The 22709-nt window shown below is 40.8% G+C and overlaps 2 pseudogenes; both read left to right on the forward strand.

Annotated features, from left to right (window-relative positions):
* Window positions 1-846: 846 nt before the first annotated feature.
* Window positions 847-5411, forward strand: LOC120571983 (annotated as a pseudogene).
* Window positions 5412-8894: 3483 nt separating this feature from the next.
* Window positions 8895-13125, forward strand: LOC120571970 (annotated as a pseudogene).
* Window positions 13126-22709: the final 9584 nt, after the last annotated feature.

Consider the following 22709-nt stretch of genomic DNA (forward strand, 5'->3'; position numbering starts at 1 on the left):
GACTACGTTTCCGTGTCGCCTTGGACCCTGGTGAACAGTGCATAGCTAGACATTGTCCCCTTAGGGATATTTGTCTGGGACTCAAAACCTGCACACATAAATAAATGACTAAACAACTAAGTTGTATTGACGAAATCAAATCATGGGATGTGTATTTGCAAAATGTATTTACATAATAAGCAAGATGGACTTTAATTTTGCAATAATAAAACAAAAACAAAAGGCAAACATTGAACATTTTGTTTAACATTACATAATGTCCTGCTTGTCCCGTTTCCTAAAGTCGCTTTCTGTTTTAACCGTCCCGTTATTCCCGCGTGTCATGGAAGCGTAAGTCCACCCACGACCTTTTCCTAAACCCAAACGTCCCGTTCTTCCCGCGTTTCACAGAAATGTAAGCCCACCCACGACCTTTTCCTTAACATAACTGCAAAAGGGACGCCAATAGTCCTGACCAAGCTAGTTTAGTTAAAGCGCGTTATATGACGCTAAAGGAGACTTTTAGCAATAACAACGACAAAGGCACCTGACCAAGCGTCCATATTTTACGAGATGGGAGTGAGAACCTGTTGTATATTAACATAATTAAATTGATGTATGTTATGTCCTGCCTCTATAGCCCTGATGGGTGGTGTTAAAGATTAAACAATGACGTAAAGCATGCAAAGGGGACCAAATAGTCCTGCATATAAAATTAAGTACACTTGTATGAAGCATAGAAACGGGTGTGAAAGGAGGAGGGCAGTTATGGGGGCATTTCTTGACACATATTTGCTCTTGTGTGTCTACCTTATCTTGTTTTCTTTCTCTTCCTCTCTTCCTTCATCTTGTAAATTACGGAGAAAGTTTCATCTTAATGAAATGCACAAGCCTGGAGATGTGGTTCTTGGTGGGCTGTTTGAGGTCCACTACACCTCTGTTTTCCCTGAGCGGACATTTATCTCAGAGCCAGAACAGCCCAGATGTAACGGGTAAGTTTCACACACATGCAGCAGACAGCATGGGTCTGTGATAACTACACTCTGTTCAAGCTGCATTGTGTATTTATGGTAAGTGGTGAGTGATACACATTTGAATGACAGTTTTAGTGATACTTTTGAAACATCAAGATACAGTTGTAAAAAGTATATTATTACAACACAGATTTAGATTTTCTTTTTTTTTTACAAATTATATTTTTTATTATATTTTAATTATTATATACCCAGTTCAGGGGTATTTCTTTTTAGTGGTTAACAGTGACATTTTGTGTGTTAGCTTTGACATTCTAGGGTTCAGGCATGCCATGACCATGGCCTTTGCTATTGATGAGATCAACAAGAACTCCAACCTGCTACCTAATGTGACTCTGGGATACAGTCTTTACGATAACTGCGGGGCACTTATTGTTGGATTCAGAGGTGCATTATTACTGGCAAGTGGTCGAGAGGAGCAGTTTCTGCTTGAGGAGAACTGTTTAGGGACCCCTCCAGTTCTGGGGATTGTGGGTGACCACTATTCAACATTTTCTATTTCCATCTCTAATGTGCTAGGTTTATACAGAATGCCCATTGTAAGTTCCCTATCCTGTCATCTGTATTTATTCTGTAATTGAATTGATGCAATTTTTAAAAGTGGAACATTGTTGATATATGAAAAAATTTTGACTGGGTCTGACTTTTAAGAGATGGGTAACTTGAGTTAATCTGTATGTTTCTTTACAGGTAAGTTATTTTGCGACATGTTCCTGTCTGAGTGATCGGCAACGGTTTCCATCCTTCTTTAGAACAATCCCAAGTGATGCTTTCCAGGTGAAACTCCATTAGCAAGATTAAGAACAACAAAAATATGTTTTAAAAGCAACACAGAAAGCTTGTGAAAGCTTGTGGAAATTAGTTAAAGACTTACCTTTTAAACAGGCTTTTAGTTGACCTGTCTGCACTTTTTCTTTATGTATTACTTTGTAATTTTAATGGTGTATTTTGTTTTTAACGTGTATCATCTTGTATGTTTTATGTAAAGCACTTTGTGATTTCTATATGTGATAAACACTGTATAAATGCATTTTACTTATTTACTTTCTTGCTTAAGATTAACTGTGATTACATTGTGAAACTCAAATAAATAATACAATGAGTTACACTAACTAAAGTTAGTTGTGTATTTTATGTTAAAGTGCTCATATTATGCGTTTTGGCTTTTTCCCTTTCCTTTATTGTGTTATATATCTTTTTTGTGCACGTTATAGGTTTACAAAGTGAAAAAGCCCAAAGTCCACCCCAAAGGGACTCACTATCTCCAACAGAAACACTGTTCACAAACTGCTCCAAACAGCTCTATTGACAGCTCTATTAACACACGTTATAATGCTCGCCTAGCTGCTAGCGTGGCACACCCTCATACTCTGCTTCTGACTGGCTTGTAGTGCTGACCTAGGTACTGCGCATGTGCGACTCCCAACAAAGACGGAATAGAAGTGTGATGCCTAAGTACCTGAAACGGAGAGCTCAACACACACGGTGAAAAGAGGAGCTGCAAAAATGTGCAGTACAACAAAAATATGGTGTTTTTTGAAAATTAAACCATGTAAACCTATTCTGATATAACCTCTAAATACAATTATGAACCTGAAAATTAGCATAATATGAGCACTTTAAAACAATATATTAGTCTGTCCTCTAATCCCTCTCATTCCATATATCCATTCAGGTGCGTGCTATGATTCAGATTCTAAAACACTTTGGCTGGACTTGGGTTGGCCTTCTAGTCAGTGATGATGACTATGGACGTCATGTTGCCCGATCCTTTCAATCTGACCTGGCTCAGTCTGGTGAAGGTTGTCTGGCCTACTTAGAGGTTTTGCCCTGGGACAGTGACCCGAATGAACTCATGAGGATTGTACATTTAATAAAGACATCAACAGCTCGTGTGGTCATAGTGTTTGCTCACGAGATCCACATGATTCAACTAATGGAAGAGGTTCAGATCAATTTTACATTTCTTACATTTGTGCTTCTCATATTGCTGTAGAAAAAATACAATTTGCTTCAAAATGCACTGTATTTTTAACAGAAGTCTAATATATACACATTTATATATAAATATGATATATTTTCACATAATGCAATGCACAGGTGGTGAGGCAGAATGTGACAGGCCGGCAGTGGATGGCAAGTGAAACCTGGACAACAGCTTCTGTACTCCAGACCCCCCATCTAATGCCTTACTTGAGCAGCACACTGGGCATTGCTATCCGTCGAGGAGAAATACCAGGGCTCAGGGACTACCTTTTACGAATACGTCCTGACCAACATGACGACAACATCTATGGAAATAACATGGTATGAGTTTAATCTTACAAATTATTCTAAAGTTGCAAGAGTAATATATTGTCATTTTTTTAAGAATACATTTTTATACATTTCAGGTGAGACAATTTTGGGAATATACATTTCAATGTAGATTTGCACCACCTCCAGCAGGTTGGGTTGAAGCTGGGGGAGAAGTATGCACTGGACAGGAAGATATTGAACATGTGGAGACTGAGTTTTTAGATCTATCTAACCTCAGGCCTGAGTACAATGTTTACAAGGCTGTGTATGCCCTGGCGTATGCCCTCGATGAGATGCTGCGTTGTGTGCCAGGGAGAGGGCCTTTCAGCGGGCACAGCTGTGCTACTTTGCAGAGACTGGAGCCATGGCAGGTGTGATATCAGTTTACACCTGTTTATCTTTTGAAAACAGCTGCTACACCTTGAGGTACTTACGTAATGTAGGTTTGTGAGTATAGAATATAATGAAAAAATTACATTGGTAAGCTGCGTATTTATTCTTTCCAAAGTAAAATATTTTATATAGGACATAGGAGAAAACACATTCCCATTTTGTTTTGTGCCAGTGATGTGCAAAAAAGTTAAAAATAAACAGCCTGATTTTCAGATAGTATTTACAAACATAAAAATGTTGAGATTGTGTTGCAAATTATTTGAATACTGGGATTTTTTCAGCTTGTACATTATGTGCAAAACGTCAACTTCACGACACCATTTGGTGATCAAGTGTCATTTGATGAGAATGGTGATGTCTTACCAATATATGATATCATGAACTGGCTGTGGCTCCCTGATGGAAGAATTAAAGTTCAGAATGTGGGTGAGGTTAAAGAGTCTGCTAAAGGTGAAGAACTCACACTTGATGAAGACAAAATCTTCTGGAGCTTTGAATCCAGAGAGGTCATTTCTCCTTTACTGGCATTTTTTTCTTATTTGGACTGTACATTTCAGCAGTGTTTAATGATATAGGATGACAGATTTATTTTTTCTCCCTACAGCCACAGCAGTCAGTGTGCAGCGAGAGGTGTCCTCCAGGTACCCGCATGGCCAGAAAGAAGGGGGAACCAGAGTGCTGTTTCGACTGCATCCCTTGTTCTGAGGGAAAGATAAGCAACAAGACTGGTTGGTATTCAGATTTACACATTGTATTTTGGAGACATGAAATGAATATGTATCTCACCTTTCCTTTTTTGTCAGACTCCATGGAGTGCATCAGTTGCCCAGAGGACTTCTGGTCCAGCCCCCAGCGTGACCACTGTGTTCCTAAGAAAACTGAGTTCCTCTCCTACTATGAGCCTCTCGGTATCTTTTTGACAACCACCTCGTTGCTAGGCACATTTATCTGTGCTGTTGTCCTTGTAATCTTCACCTATCATCGCAGTACACCCATGGTACGCGCCAACAATTCAGAGCTGAGTTTCCTGCTCTTGGTGTCACTTAAACTATGTTTCCTGTGTTCACTGCTGTTTATGGGACGTCCAAGTCTGTGGACATGCCAGTTAAGACATGCAGCATTTGGGATCAGCTTTGTGCTTTGCGTTTCATGTATTTTGGTGAAAACCATGGTGGTTCTGGCTGTGTTCAAGGCCTCCAAGCCAGGAGGAGGAGCCAGTCTCAAGTGGTTTGGTGCTGTGCAGCAGAGAGGAACAGTTTTAGCTCTTACCTGCATTCAGGCAGCAATCTGCACTGCTTGGATTGTCTCTGCCTCACCAGCTCCTCATAAAAACACTCAATACCACAATGACAAGATAGTTTATGAGTGTGTAGTTGGGTCCACAGTTGGTTTTGCAGTGTTAATGCTATTTGGTCTTGCTATCATTAACTTTCCTTTTAGCATTTCTGGACGAGATAAAAACTTCAAAAGAAACAAAATTACATCACTTTCAGCATGCTGATCTTCTGTGCTGTGTGGATTGCCTTTGTCCCTGCTTATATTAACTCCCCGGGCAAATATGCAGATGCAGTTGAGGTATTTGCCATCCTAGCCTCCAGTTTTGGCCTCTTGGTGGCACTGTTTGGACCCAAATGTTACACAATCCTGCTGAGACCAGAGAGAAACACAAAGAAAGCAATCATGGGCCGAGGAACCACCAAGTCATAAAAACCAGCACTCAAAGTAAATGCATCAATTAATGTGATTGACTCTTTATTTTAGATTCAACAAATGAAACAAGAAGCAATAAAAATGTTGATTAAAAAATGTGTTCTTCTCCGATCTCTTTTTTTAAGTATTTCAAAGATAAAAAATAACATTATGTTACTTTTTCCTTTCACTGCTGCGAACCCCATTGCCATCGAATCCCTTCTTCAGGGTAATGAGTGGTCCAAAAAGTTCATTTTTACCCTAGTCTATATCCATAACGTTCCACTTCCGGAATTGTTCGGGTGCCGCCGGAAATTCCGCAGGATGTCTTTCATTTCGGCCGGATGTCCGTTACCTTCCGCTTTCTTTGTGTTGGCATTTTAAACTCTGGTCGATTTATGAAACTATGGTCAACTGCTCCTCAGAACTCTGCAGGGTAAATCCAGACCGCTAGCTAGACTATCTGTCCAATCAAAAGTTTTCCAAAACAAGTTCCGTCTTGAGGTTATTGCCGCGTGTAGCACCACCAAAGACAATTGTGATTGGTTTAAAGGGGTGATAGAATACAAAACCGATTTTACCTTGTCATAGTTGAATAACAACAGTTTGGTGGGTAAATAGGACATACATAGAACCTCAAAAGCCCATTGACACCTCTTTCCTCTGCAAAACTGTGTGTCAGAGTTCAGCGGCCGGTGCTGCCTGGGTTGCTGCCTCGCCGCCCGGCCTGTCCTTCTTCACAGACCCCAGCCTGCTGTGAGGTAGATGGAGCACCGTCACGGCTGGCAGCCCACGGTGCTCCATACCCGCGCAAAATCACTGTTTCTGTGTTACTGGACTACCAAACGCGGCTGCCCTGACAGAGCTCCAGGGCCTGCAGCTTGCTGCTCTCCCTCCCCTCTTCCTGCTAAATGGCCGGTGTGTGTGAGTGAGAGCGCGATCAGCGAGCTTGTTACGCCCGCAATCTCTTACCACAGGTTCCAGTCAATCTTATAATGGATATGTGTGTTGAGTTATTTAAACAAACGATAGGGGAAATAAACGCCTCTTGTCCGCAAGTCTCATTGATAGAGCCTGCAGCTGGATGGAGCTCTATCAATGAGAGCTAGCTAGCCTCCTCCTTGACCTCTGAAATTCACAAAAGTTTTAGCTAAGCTTTGTAAGGCCTTAGGGTAGCTGTGATATACATGCCGTGATGAAATTCAAACTGTAAATATACTCTAGTTATGCCAAAAGTGTAGCTAACTAGCCGCGATCTGTACACATAGGATTGAAGGGACACTAGCAGCTAACGAAATCCCTCATATTTACAAAAATGCATTAAATTGAAATCGGACACAATTGTTAGCTTTATAAGACCTTGGGGTAGCTGTAATATAAGTGGCGTGATGAAATTCAAACTGTAAATATACTCTAGTTAATCCTGCAGCTGGCAGCCGGCCAGAGCGTATTTGTATTTGTATGTGGTTCGCTCGAACCAATCAGCGCACAGCTCATCTAAATATTCATGAGCATACCATATTTGGAAGAAAATCTCTTGTTACAAATAGGGCCATATTCACAGGGTAGTTAAGGGCCCATAAAATAGCGGGCCCTTTTCATCCCAACCAAAGTTACATACCCTATTAGGAGACCTTAAGGAAAGTGTGAAATACCCATTGATATAGAAATCATTTAAAGAAACGCCAATAAACCAGAGCTCGTTTTTCTCCCATCCCGGAATGCAGTGTGGACTTGCCAGACCTTCCTTCGCGGCGCGGTGGAGGAAGGTCTGGCAATGCAAGATTATTCTTACCCTTACAAAAAAAAGCATGTGGAATGTCATCTTTCACATGTGAAAAGCTTAATTTCACATGTGAAGCGAAACATTTAAGATGTGAAACAAAATGTCACATTTGAAATTATGTGTATCTAAAAAAACACTTAAAAATAAACAACACATTTTTAAGTATTTACTAACTTTTAATTAACCATTAACTAACTATGAACTATTAAAGATATATTTTGCTGACTTCAATCCAGCTCTGTGTCATGGCAGTGTGGGCAGTGTGTTTAGGTGAACAGTGGGTGGCTTTCCCTCGTAACTCGGAGCAGCAATAGTCTGCTAAAACCGGCCTGAACTAATAGCTATTACCTATGTAACTTTTAACTCTAAATATTATCTAACTAGCTAGCTTTTAAGTAGTTATAAACTAACTTTAAATATTTAACTTTTAACTAATTGTTAACTAACTGCCTATTAACTAACTATGAGCCAGCTATTAACTAACTATTAACAAAGTAACTATTAGCACTGTACTACTAACTAGCTATTAACTATTAACTAACTTTTAACTATAATTATGAACTAACTATTAACTATCTATTAACTAATTACTATGAACTAGCTCATCCTTAATAAAGGAACATAGTCCAGGATCAAACAATTCAGTTGCAATATACTTTAATTTTCTATGTCACGATATATGTCCTGTTTTTATCAAATGCCAAGATGTTTATTTTTGGTTTGGGTTTGAATATGCTAATGTTTTAATAGATACAATATTCTTCTACATTTAGCTAAGGAGGAATAGAGCCAAGTAAGGTCATCCTGCCTGGAACATGATGTCAATGCACTCACTATTAATGTATTAAGGTAAATAAGTGATAAAGAACCATTACAGGTTCCTGCCTGTAATCCCAGAAATACAGTTACCAAATCAAGAACGTTGCAATGGGACAGACTAAGGTCAGCGTACCATGGTTAACCCTGAGCTACTGCCTGAATTGCATGTATGTACTGTGTGTATAAAGACGGGTTTGCAAATGAAACATTTCAACTCCCAATTGCCTTGTGGATTGTGTGAATTGACTTATAATACTAAAAATAATTTTAGAAGGTATATCAAGGTGTATTATGCTGCTGCCATCTAGTGGACATACTCAGGACTGATTTCAGCATTTGGTAAATTTGATTTGGTATGATTGGCCTTCACAAATTTGAAATTATACTCTATACTATAAAGTAGCTCTTCTGATACATACAGTATGGATCTGTTAAGGTATTAAACTGCAGAGCAATTTGGAAGAAAACTCTTATTTTTACAACAAGGCATAGATGTTGTACTGGAAGGTGAAACAATTTATCGACAACAATATACATTCAAAGTCTATTTAATATACAATTTAAAAAATAAATAATGAACACATAATATATTATGACTGTTGTGCAAATTTATATGGACATCAATCATAGCAGCCATCACCAACTTAAATTTGGGTTGGAAAGGCTGCTGAAATGGCCTTGGTGAGATTTTATTAAAAAAGCACACATTAATTCCCACAAAAAACAAAATCATTCTCAAATGAAATGCATATTAGGCCCTGCCCCTGCTTATTCTTATGCCCTGATAGGTGGTGTACAAGATTAAACAATACCGCAAGTCAATAAAAGGGGTTGACCCTGGGTCAGAAAAGGGGTAAGCAGGAGGAAAGTCATGTGGGCATTTTTTTATGTCAACTTGCTCATGTACTTCATGTTATTGTATTCCTACTTTTCTTCTGCTGTGCCCTCCCCTCTTTATTCCACTTCGTGCCAGTTACAGGGACAGTTTCATCTAAATGGGATGCATAAGGCTGGAGATGTGGTTCTGGGTGGGGTGTTTCAGATCCACTTCTTTTCTGTCTTCCCTGATCAGTCTTTTATCTCAAAGCCACAAGAGCCTACCTGCCATGGGTGAGTATTTCAGCGAAACAGCAAAAAGCAGGAATTAGGGGAAATCAATCCCATTAGTACACTGTATTTAATATAATAGGATATTACTCAGACCGACAGAATTACAATGGGCATTTATGCCATTTTAGACATATCACTTTTTCAGTATCCTTTATCTTTAATTCAAATAGACTATTGTAATAATTGTTGCTATTCAACTGGCTTAATTGTTTGCAAAATCTGTAATTGTGCAACATGTATATGTCAGCACAGTTACTGTATCATGTTGTATTTTCCAACAGTGGTATTTTTGTGTTAGTTTTGATGTTCTAGGATTCAGGCAGGCTCAGACCATGGCCTTTGCTATTGATGAGATCAACAGAAACCCCAACCTGCTACCTAATGTGACTCTTGGATACAGTCTTTATGATAACTGCCTCAAACTAGGAATTGGATTACGTGCAGCGTTTTCATTAGCCAGTGGTCAAGAAGAGAAGGTTGTATTAGATGAGACCTGTGTAGGAACCCCTCCAATCCTAGGGATTGTGGGTGATTCTTCCTCTACGAGTTCTATTCCCATCTCCACTGTCTATGGTTTGTACAGGGTACCTCTGGTAAGTTTTCTGCCATCATTCTTTTGGATCATGTTGATTTATTTAAAAAAATGTATTGTCACTTGCAAACATGAACTAATCAATCTTAAGAAATTGAAAAAGCTGATAAATGGCTTTGGATGTTTTTTCTTGTTGTTTTTTATGTGCAATCTGTGTCTTTTACAGGTGAGTTATTTTGCCACATGTTCGTGCATGAGTGACCGGCAAAAGTTTCCATCCTTTTTTAGGACCATTCCAAGTGATGCTTTCCAGGTGACCATCAATCAGCAAAATAAAAAAGCATAAAAAAGCATGTGAACTCAAACATTCCCTAGAAAGAACATAGGCTATTGCAATGAAAAAATGTAATACCTGTCACATTCTGTGTGCCATTGATTGAATTGTTTGTTCTCAGCTAACAAAGCTGAAATGCAATAATTAAACATGGTTGATTGTGGAACCTTTTTAGCATGTTCGCAATGAAAGAGTATTCCAACTTGTGCACTAATTCCTTTACTCTGTATTTACTTAGGTGCGTGCTATGATTCAGATTCTCAGTCACTTTGGCTGGACTTGGATAGGTCTGCTGGTCAGCGATGATGACTATGGACTCCACGCTGCCCAATCCTTCCAATCTGACCTGGTTCAGACTGGTGGCGGTTGTCTGGCCTACGTAGAGGTTTTGCCTTGGAGCAATGACCAAGCTGAACTAAGGAGGATTGTGGATGTGATGAGGAAATCTACAGCTCGTGTGGTCATAGTGTTTGCACATGAGAGTCACATGATTAACCTCATCGAAGAGGTTGGGCTTGGAATACAACTTCATTAAAACTTCTTATAATTACACAACTTAATGTTTCAATTGTCAAACTGAAAGATTCAAGTTATAATAATACAATGGTGTCTTGTAACAAATAGATTTAATTGAATAATTACTCCTCATGACAGTATGAATTTATATATTTCATATACATTTTGCTTTAAAAAAATTATAATTTGGATAACCCAATAATGCACAGGTGGGGAAGCAGAATGTGACAGGCCTGCAGTGGATGGCCAGTGAAGCCTGGACAGCAGCTGCTGTGCTGCAGACCCCCCAGCTAATGCCATACATGGGTGGCACTCTGGGCATTGCCATCCGTCAAGGAGAAATACCAGGGTTCAGGGACTTCCTGTTACAAATACGTCCTGACCTACAACACAACAACAGCTATGGAAATAGCATTGTGAGTTAAACCTTGCAATCCAATCTGTTATTTGTACAATAAAATAAAAAATAAAACAGTATACTGTCATTATTTATAACACATCATTTTGAATACTTTTCAGGTAAATCAGTTTTGGGAAGACACATTTCAGTGTAGATTTGCACCGCCTCCAACAGGTTGGGAGGAAGCTGGAGGAGCACTATGTACTGGAAATGAAGATCTAGAGAATGTGGAGACTGAGTTCTTGGACATGTCCAACCTCAGGCCAGAGTATAACGTGTACAAGGCTGTATATTCCCTGGCGTATGCTCTTGATGACATGCTGCAGTGTGAGCCTGGGAGAGGGCCTTTCAGCGGACACAGCTGTAGCAATTTGCAAAGACTGGAGCCATGGCAGGTGTGATATCCACCTGTTTATGTGACTATATCATATTATTTAGTATTTATTGCAGAGTAGCATTTAGGATATAGGATTTTAAAGATATGTGATTACTAATCTAAAAGTGCACAGTAAAGAGCTAAAAGGATGTTTCAGCAGTGGATAGTATTATCAGTTCAGAGACAATATCTTGTCACTGGGTATACAGTATTATCAGTGATTTGACTTTACTTTTTACAATAATGCTTTGTTGGAATTGTTAATATTTTCACATGTTCATACAGTAAGTGTAGTATGCAGTTTGGTTAATGAATATTAGGTGCCAGTGTGTTCGCCATGGTCATATAATATATTTAGATTTTCCTCTCTCTCTTATTCTGATATTCACAGCTTGTGTATTACTTGGAAAAAGTCAACTTCACGACACCATTTGGTGATCAAGTGTCATTTGATGAGAATGGTGATGCCTTACCAATATATGATATCATGAACTGGCTGTGGCTCCCTGATGGAAGAACTAAAGTACAGAATGTGGGTGCAGTTAAAGAGTCATTCAAAAGGTGAAGAACTCATACTTGATGAAGACAAAATCTTCTGGAACTTTGAATCCAAACAGGTTACTTCTGATTTTCCAGACACCTTTTTGTGTCACAACAATAAGTCATTTTAGCAGTGGGACGTAATGTAAAATAAAAGGCATTTATTTTTCTCCCTCCAGCCACCCCAGTCAGTGTGCAGCGAGAGCTGTCCTCCAGGTACCCGCATGGCCAGAAAGAAGGGGGAACCAGAGTGCTGTTTCGACTGCATCCCTTGTACTGAGGGAGAGATCAGCAATAAGACCAGTTGGTATTCATTTTTAAACATTGTACTTTGGAGACATAAAATTAAGGTGTATCTCACCATCTTCCCCTTTTTTTGTCAGACTCCATGGAGTGCACCAGTTGCCCAAAGGTTTTCTCCCCCCCCCCCCCCCCACCACCCTTTTTTTTTAAAAAAAATTTCCTTCTTTTTTCTACCCCCCCCCCTCCCTTTCCCTTTCCTTTTTTCTTTCTTTCCGCTCGGTATCTTTTTGACAACCACCTCGTTGCTAGGCACAATTATCTGTGCTGTTGTCCTGGTAATCTTTACCTATCATCGCAGTACACCCATGGTACGCGCCAACAATTTACTGCTCTTGGTTTCACTTAAACTATGTTTCCTGTGTTCATTGCTTTTTATGGGACGTCCAAGTCTGTGGACATGTCAACTGAGACATGCAGCATTTGGGATCAGCTTTGTGCTTTGCGTCTCATGCATTTTGGTGAAAACCATGGTGGTTCTGGCTGTGTTCAAGGCCTCCAAGCCAGGAGGAGGAGCCAGTCTCAAGTGGTTTGGTGCTGTGCAGCAGAGAGGAACAGTTTTAGTTCTTACCTGCATTCAGGCAGGAATCTGCACTGCTTGGATTGTCTCTGCCTCACCAGCTCCTCATAAAAACACTCAATACTACAATGACAAAATATTTTATGAGTGTGTAGTTGGGTCAACAGTTGGTTTTGCAGTGTTACTTGGCTATATTGGCTTACTGGCTATCCTTAGCTTCCTGTTAGCATTTCTGGCGAGGAATTTTCCAGATAACTTCAATGAGGCCAAACTCATCACTTTCAGCATGCTGATCTTCTGTGCTGTGTGGGTTGCCTTTGTCCCTGCTTACGTCAACTCCCCAGGCAAATATGCAGATGCAGTGGAGGTATTTGCCATCCTGGCCTCCAGTTTTGGCCTCTTGGTGGCACTGTTTGGACCCAAATGTTACACAATCCTGCTGAGACCAGAGAGAAACACAAAGAAAGCAATCATGGGCCGAGGAACCACCAATTCATAAAACTAGCACTCAGAGTAATTGTCAATCAATTTTTCTGATTCACTTTGTATTTTGCTTTCAATAAATCAAAAAAGAACCAATGAAGAAATGTTAATAAAACTTAGTCTTTCAATATTATTGCGGTTTTTGCCTGATCTTTTATTTAAAATTCCCTAGGAATTGAGAAATGAAAAAACATGATGCAAGTGTTTCCTTCCTCCGCTCTTAATGAACTGCATTTTCATCACATCCCTTCTTTGGGGGGTCCGTGTACTTTTTCGTTCATTCGATTTTCATTTCATAAACAGGTATTAAAAAACAAAAAACGAATGGTTATTTGATTTTCGTTTTAAAATACAACATTTGAAATTGAAATACAAGGCTTTTTTTCTTTTTCATGGTCGAAATAATATAGGAGAAAGTTTAAATATGCTTTGATTTTCATTTTCTATTTTATATAACAAAAACAAAATCACTCGAAAACAGAAAGGAAAAAAGTCTTGTTTTTTCATATTCAGAGACCGGATGTTGTCATTTCCAAGGCAACAGCGCCAGCCTAGCGGTCCGTGTACTTTTTCGTTCATTCGATTTTCATTTCATAAACAGACTTAAAAAACAAAAAACGATGGTTATTTGATTTTCGTTTTAAAATACAACAATTGAAATTGAAATACAAGGCATTTTTTTCCTTTTCATGGTCAAAGGGGATGGGAGAAATTAAAATATGCTGTGATTTTCATTTTTCTATTTCAATATAAAAAAAAAAAATCATGTGGTTAGAAATAGAAATGAAAAAGGTTTTTTTCATATTCAGAGCGGATGTTGTTTCACTTCCAGCAACAGCCAGCATAGTCTACCAGTGTTGCTTTCAGCCCAGGCTGAAATTACTTTGGAAACCTGTGCTCTTGATAATGCTTTGGGGAATTTTATTTCATAATGTCACATGTATTTATTCCCTCTCCCCTGTCTCCTCTGACTCTCTGTCTCTCACCTGCCGCGGACAACTCCTCAATCGAACCAGCTGAGGAAACAGACTTTTGGTTCCACGGCTGCGGGTACCGTTTATGCCACCGTTAACAATCCCAGCAAACTTTCTGTTGCTGATCTGGCAGAGTCACCGGCGGTTCGGGATCAGATCATGGGGATCTGACCTCCGGTGCTGGGTCTATTCTAATATTAGCTGCTGTTGCAGCAGCTAGCAGCTAGCCACCAGCCCTGTGACCTCGGTCCCCACGGTTCGCTCCCGGTGTTGACTGACTCTGGTCCCGTCTGCAGAGCTGGGCTATCGTATTTCAGCTCTGCTGAGCTGAGAATCTGCCGCCCGTGATTTATTCATATTTTATTTTATTTGCAGATAGTGATATGCTATGATGCACTGATGTCAGGCAGGCTTGCTGCTGCTTTTAGTCTGAGTCTGTGAGATAACCAAACTTCCCTTAAATATAGTAACGCATACAAATAGATGGAAAATAAATAAAGTCCCTCAAAATACATAGTAAAACATACATGTATTTAGGCTATTGAAGTATTATGACTAAAGCCTGTATTTCATGATCTATTTCATAGCCATTTGTATATTTATGTAAAGGGGGCAAAAACGGAAGTTATAGGCTACAGATTCCCTCAGCTGCAGCCGGGACATTCTAAAACGCTTAACGTGAAAAAGCTTAACTTTAATGTACCTAAACAATGATCAATCAAATATCAGTCAGTTATCAGTCAGATAACGTCCATAATGTTTTTTTGTTAGATTTTTGATCACTGTTTATAAACAGTGATGAAAAAATATCGCTTAACGTGAAAAGCTTAATGGTTAACCGCAGCGCTTTTTCTGCACAATTTCCTTAATGAAGCAGAAACCCTTAATGTCAGCTAACCGTCCATAATAATTGTACTTTGGGTTAGATTTTTAGTTTTTCAGTGGTTATGAGGAGGAATATGAGAGAGAAATTTGGTTGATCATTGATCATAGAGCAGGTAACGCCAGCTCTGCAGAGTCAGTCCGGGGAGCGAACCACGGGGACCGAGGTCACAGGGCTGGTGGCTAGTTGCTAGCTAGCTGCAGCAGCAGCTAATATTAGAATATTAGACCCAGCACTGGAGGTCTGATCCCTATGATCTGATCCCGAACCCCCGGTGACTCTCTGCCAGATCAGCAAGCTTAACGGCAGCAACAGAAAGTTGCTGGGATTGTTAACGGTGGCGTAACAGTAACGTTTACAGCCGTGGAACCGAAGTCTATTTGCTCCACTGGTTCGACTCTCTTCGGGCGAGTTGTTCGCGGTGGGTAGAGACAGGGAGGCGGGGAGAGGGGTAATAAATACATGTGACATTATGAAATAAAATTCCCAAGGATTATCAAGAGTATAGCTAGCTAGGGTTTCCAAAGTAATTTTGGCCTGGGCTGAACACTGGTAGTTAGGCTGGCGCTGTTGCCTTGGAAATGACAACATCCGGTCTCTGAATATAAAAACAAGCCTTTTTTCGCTTTGTTTTCGAAGTGTTTTTATTTTTGTTATATAAAATAGAAAATGAAAATCACAGCATATTTAAAATTTCTCCCATCCCATTTCGACAATGAAAAGAAAAACGCATTGTATTTCAATTTCAAATGTCATGTTTTAAAACGAAAATCAAATAACCATCTTTTTTGTTTTATACCTGTTAGAATGAAAATCGAATGAACAAAAGTACACGGACCCTAGCCTACCAGTGTTGCTTTCAGCCCAGATTTATATACTAATACCTCTCTCTTCCCTGTCTCTACCCACCGCAACAACTCCCAAGAGAGTCGCCAGCGAGCAAATAGACTTCGGTTCACGGCTGTAACGTTACCGCACACCGTTAACAATCCCAGCAAACTTTCTGTTGCGCCGTTAGCTTGCTGATCTGGCAGAGAGTCACCGGGGTTCGGGATCAGATCATGGGGATCAGACCTCCGTGCTGGGTCTAATATTGTAATATTAGCTGCTGCTGCTAGCCAGCTGCCACCAGCCCTGTAACCTCGGTCCTCGTTCGCCCCGGGACTGACTCTGCAGAGCTGGCGTTACCTGCTCTATGATCAATGAGCAATGATCAAGGATTACCAAATTTCTCTCTCATAACCACTGAAAACTGTCAAAAATCTAACCCAATGGATGTAGCTGACACTAAGGGTTTCTGCCTCATTAAGGGATATTGTAAGGAAAAAGCTTAATGTACCTAAACAGTGATCAAAAAATCGAACCCAAGTCATGGACGTTATCTGACTGATAACTGATTGATATCTGATTGATCATTGTTTAGGTACATTAAAGTTAAGCTTTTCACGTTAAGCGTTTTAGAATGTCCCTGCTGCAGCTGAGGGAATCTGTAGCTTTTGCCCCCTTTACATAAATATACATATGGCTATGAAATAGATCATGGAATACATAAATGAGGAAATACACATGAACATAGGCATTAGTCATAATAGTTAAATAGCCTAAATACATGTATGTTTTACTTAAATTTATTTCCGAGGGACTTATTAATTATTATGCCCGTTATATGACGTTATTTTTAAAGGAAGTTTGGTTATCTCACAGACTCAGCCTAAAAGCAGCTAGTGCATATAAGTGCATCATAAGCGTATCACTATCTGCAAATAAAATAAAATATGAATAAATCCGAGCGGCAGATTCCCAGCTCAGCAGAAGCGAATGCGCCAGCTCTGCAGACGGACCAGATCGGAGTCAGTCGTCCCGGAAGCAAACCGCGGGGACCGAGGTCACAGGGCTGGTGGCTAGCTGCTAGCTAGCTGCAGCAGCAGCTAATATTAGAATAAGACCCAGCACACGGAGGTCTGATTCCCATGATCTGATCCCGAACCCCGGTGACTCTGCCAGATCAGCAACAGAAAGTTTGCTGGGATTGTTAACGGTGGCGTAACGGTAACGTTACAGCCGTGAACCGAAAGTCTGTTTCCTCGCTCGTTCGATTAGGCGAAGTTGTTCGCGGCAGGTAGAGACAGAGAGTCAGAGGGAGGCAGGGAGAGAGGGGAATAAATACATGTGGCATTATGAAATAAAATCCCCCCCAAGCATTATCAAGAGTATAGGTTTCCAAAGTAATTTTAGCCTGGGCTGAAAGCAACACTGGCTGGCGCTGTTGCCTTGGAAATGACAACATCCGGTCCAGGCTTCAAAATTAACATTTTCGTCTACCAGCCAAATGGCTAATGAATGTTCAAATATTACCAGCCATTCAATAGATTACCATTGGGTTTTTTGGCTGGTGAGTGAAGCAAATCTACCAGCCACTTGCATATTTCACCAGCATTTGGCTGGTAAACGGTGCTAATTTAGAACCCTGATCCGGTCTCTGAATATGAAAAAACAAGACTTTTTTCCTTTCTGTTTTCGAGTGATTTTATTTTTGTTATATAAAATAGAAAATGAAAATCAAAGCATATTTAAACTTTCTCCTATCTTATATCGACCATGAAAAAGAAAAAACGCCTTGTATTTCAATTTCAAATGTTGTATTTTAAAACGAAAATCAAATAACCATCGTTTTTTGTTTTTTAATACCTGTTTATGAAATGAAAATCGAATGAACGAAAAAGTACACGGACCTTGGGGGCATACATGGTCCCAAAAGGTCAAAAAAAAAAACGTGAAATGAAATCTTCCACTTGTGAAAAGCTTAATTTTATATGTGAAGTGAAACATTTAACATGTGAAACAAAATGTCACCTTTGGAAATTACATGTTTATCTTAAAAAACACATGTAAAAAGAGACTACACATTTTTAACTTTACATGTGAACGCAAGGCTTAAGCTAAGCTCCCACTTAACTAAAACGGAAGTTTTGGGGGCATAAGATAAAGAGTGCCTTTGTGCCTCTTAACAGACACAAAATGCAATTAAAATTTCTGTGCAACATGAACAGGGCCCTTACATGACAACAACATGCGTTTTCAACTCAGACATTGTTTAAATTCACCTACCCTGTTAGCTGCTAGCTGCCGTCTGGGATGAGTGAGTATGTTCAGCCAGGCTTCGGTAATAATCATCACGCAGCAGTTCCGTTTGTATTTGTAGCATATATAGTCATTTTGTGTGCGACCCATCTGGCGTTGGTGAGTAGGAGTCTTGGCAGTGGCGATCGGTGTGGTAGTTTCCTTAGCCGGGCTTGCAGGCCCGACCCGCGTCCTTGCTTCTGTTTCCTCCCCACCCTCCTTGCCTGCCGCGGCCAACAACAATCCCACAAGCGCCCGCTGGTCTGGTGGATGTCCTCCAGAAGACCGTTCATGCCTTCGCAGCGAAAAATTTTAGTTTATTTCCCCCTCAAAAATAGGTAATTGAGCACTGTAGTGGTTATGACCATATCAGTGACTATGTAACTACATGGAAACTGACAAAATTATGTCTATGCCTTGTACAGTAAAATAGCGTTACTGAAGGCTAGCTGTAGCTCACGCTTGGAGCAGCCGCTTCATCTGCCTGTTGCTGCCCCTCTGTCTGTCTCGTTCTTTCCAACTCTTGTGAGGCTAGTTCTTCGTCTGTGTACTCGGGTTCGAATAAATAAGGATGACCATCAAACTCAAAAGGCTCTTCCATGTGTTGTATATCTGCTATATTCTCCATAGTTACATTACTCCAAGCTTCTTCCCTTGTGAACACCTCCGCTCTTCACTCTTCACACACTAAGGTCCGATCTGCACACTGCTGTTTACCTTTTCCTGCTACAACTGAATTCCCACGGGACAGCGCGAGGCTACAGCTAACCTTCTGTAACACTATTTTATTGTACAAGGCACGGATATAATTTGGTCCGTTTCCATGTAGTTACATAGTCACTAATATGGTCATAACCAGTACAGTAAAGAATCATCATGTCTCTCAGAACGTCGTTAACCATACTCTGGAAAACTGCCGGGGCGTTAGAGAGTCCAAATGGCATGACCAGATACTCAAAGTGGCCCATAGGAGTGTTGAATCCCATCAGCCATTCGTCTCCCTCTTTTTAAACTCTTTATTTATTCAATTTTCAAATTATAACAAACATAACAAAACAGAACAGCAGGGCATTATGTTACAAAGATTCCCTTTCACACTTGGGACTTATAGATTATCCATTTCTTCCATCTCTGTTCAAAATTAGCTGATTTCAGCCTTATAAAATGAGTGATTTCTTCCATTGTATAGATTTTTTCCATTAACTCTGTCCATTGTGACAATGTTAAAGTGAGACTCTTCAGCCAGTTCCTTGTAATAGTCTTTTTGCTGGCCTGTTTCAGTTCGGTTCTGAGTGATTCGATAGCTTGTAGCAAGACGTTCGCTGTAACACCATCTGCAGCTGGGTTAGCATTAGCTTGCTGCTCTGCGTGGCTAGCCTTGGACGACGAAGCATTTTTATCTCGAGTTTTCGACATTTTCGTTGAGTTACCGTCTTCTTCCTTTCTCGATCCACCTATTGCGTGTTTAATCACCCAAATGAATGTACCAGTCTCGAGTGTATGGTGGAAAAGACTATCAAAATTGGAGAGCGATCACCAAGCACGTCTAGTCCCTACGCCATTACACCGGAAGCCCCTCGTCTCCCTCTTTAATTCGGACCAAATGGTAAGCGTTGCGCAAGTCCAGCTTAGTGAAAATGGTCGCGCCCTGCAGGGAGTCAAAAGCAGAGTTCATCAAGGGCAGAGGGTACTTGTTCTTGATAGTTATATCATTGAGCCCACGGTAGTCAATACAAGGCCGCAGGGTGCCGTCTTTCTTACTTACGAAGAAGAACCACGCCCCCAGGGGTGAAGAGGAGGGACGAATGAGACCAGCAGTGAGAGAATCCTTAATGTAGCTTTCCATGGCTTCACGTTCTGGTTTAGATATACTGTAGAGGTGGCTCTTAGGGTAGGCTCCAGGTATAAGATTGATAGCACAATCATAAGGTCGGTGGGGGGGCAGAGACAGGGCCTTCTGTTTGCTAAACACCTCCTGAAGATCGTGGTAGACATCGGGAACCATGGACATGGTCAGGAGGTGGTGAGTCCAGATCCGGTTTAGAAGCAGAGGGGACACAGGCAGTTTTGAGACAGTCAGCATGACACTTTATACTCCAGGAGCCGGTTGCACCAACAGGGCTTTACTAAGCCTGGTCCTAACTGCTAAGTAGGTCTTAGTTAAGACCAGTCTTAAGAGTTGACCTAACGTCTGTTGCACCAACCAAACTTAAGCCTAGGCTTAACTATGCCTGGTCTTAGCGTTGCGCGTCCATGTGTTGTTGACCAGCAGCGTGCGTTGCTAGGTTACGCTGTAACGTTGCTAGGTTACGCTGTAAACTATCTTCCGCTGTTTTGTTAACTTGTAACGTTAGCCGTATCAATGGAGGAGCAAAGAAAAAGAAAAGAAAATTTCACCGACATTGAGATACGAAAGTTAATAGAGCTGTACAGTCAGCACAGACTCACACTGACTGCCAAGCAATCAAATACAATAACAAACAAGAAAAAACAAACAACATGGAGACAGATAACAGAGGCGATTAACAATTGCTCTGACTCCGGCGCCGCCGGACAGAAAGCGATGTAAGAAAGAAGTGGAAAGACCTCCTGAGCAAAGCAAAAAGATTTGTCTGCAAAAACACCACCCGACCGGGGCGGGGTCCTCCCCAAAATCTTCCGTGTACAGTACCATCATTGTGGATATCTTTGGAGAGGATTCCCCGGCTTTAATTGGTTTGGTCGGTGCGGAAGGTAAATGTACCGACATGGAAGAAACTGCTGTCTCTCCAGAGATGGATGTCGATCACTCAAGCGAGAGTGTGATTTGTGAAGGTGTGTATATATATTAGAGTAGCCTAGAATAACAGTTTTAGTAGTTGTCTTATAACAATAGGCATATGACATATTATCTGTATTTTTAGACTCGATGGAGGACCCAGTCACTCCACAAAGTTCTCACGAACACAGCAGCGGTGCACCGCCGGTGAAACGGATGAGGAGGCTGGATAATCTTCAGCAGACACTTCTTGAGAAAGAAATTGTTAGAGTGGAGACTGAAACAAAAAAATTACAGACCGAGCAGGAAAAGTTGGAACTTGAAAAACAAAAGATATTGTTAGAAATACAGTTGCTCCAACAACAGATAAACAGGTCATCTTCGCCTATTTCTGAAGAGGATGGGCGGTCTTTTGTAATTCTGTAAATAAGCCTAATGGCAAATTGTGTACAATGAATCAATGACAAATAAAAAAAAAAAGTTTATTATAGACCAACTGGACTTTCTTTGTGGCTTATTATGGTTTACAACCTGCAGATAATTGGCAGAATTATTTGTAACATTTATAAAGCATTAATAATGCGTGTACGGACTAGTCGTCCACCGACATCGTCATGCCCTGCATGGTCCACAGGGTCGACACCTTCCTCCGGCACCGGCTGATGGTGTTGCCTAGGAAGAGGGATCCTCTTGGTGACACAGATGTTGTGGAGGACAGTGCACGCTGCTATTACGGTGCAGACTCGCTCAGGGTGCATCCGCATCTCTCCATGAAGACAATGAAACCTAGAAAAAATAGTCAATGATTACTGTAAAACCTAAATGTGTCACTTTTTTACTATTGATAAATGAGCAAAACTTGGTCACTAAATATTTAACATTACATTTTTTGGGATTATTTTGACGATCGCCATATTCGTAGTCTTTTCGTTTTGAATTATATTGCTATATTTGCTTCTTATTTATTAAATACAGGCAATTGGTTTATGAAAAATTTATTAAAATTAAGATACAATTTATCCAAAACAAATTCACTTTACTGTTCACTTTTCATAATCTAATATATTTTAACAAATAGGAAGCAACTGCTAGCCCAATGTATATAGTTTTCAGTGATCTAGTGACAGCACTACATCAGCACCATGGATAGGGGAACAGACACTGCGGAAAGGATTTTACCTGGCGCGAGGACTCCGATGCACCGCTCAACGAAGTGACCTAGTGGTGGTGTGGATGGTGTTATACCGTCGTTCTTGCTCAGTCCCCGGAGCAATTATAGGCGTCATCAGCCAGTGTTTCAGTGGGTATCCACTGTCGCCGCGAGAAGCAGCCCGTTTACTCTTCCAGCCTCGAAATCCTGGTATAACGCACTCTCCCGGAGGATGCGTGCGTCATGGGTAGATCCAGGCCATCTCGCCACCAAATTAAAGATTTTATAATTGGCGTCACAAGCAATCTGCACATTGATTGAATGGTATCCCTTGCGGTTGACATACAGATACTCATGATCAGATGGTGCCTGGATCCGGACGTGAGTCCCATCGATGCAGCCCACAATACCAGGAATGCCAGAGGCCCGGCGGAATCGGTGTTTCATCACCGCAGACTCGGCCTCAGTGGGGAGGTGAGCAGATCGCGGAAGGCGACGGCTCAGTGCCAGTGACACTCTGCGGATTGCCCGGCATGCGGTGGATTTGTGGACATTAATCATATCTCCAACAGTGTTTTGAAACGCACCATTTGCATAAAAACGTAGCGCTATTAACAGCTGTAACGCTGGTGTCAATGCTGCGTTGTGGTTCGATACATACTGTAAGTCGGGTGACAGCTCTTCAACAAGTTCATATATATCCCTCCGACAGAAT

Source organism: Perca fluviatilis, chromosome 2 (assembly GCF_010015445.1).
Source record: "Perca fluviatilis chromosome 2, GENO_Pfluv_1.0, whole genome shotgun sequence".
NCBI lineage: Eukaryota > Metazoa > Chordata > Actinopteri > Perciformes > Percidae > Perca > Perca fluviatilis.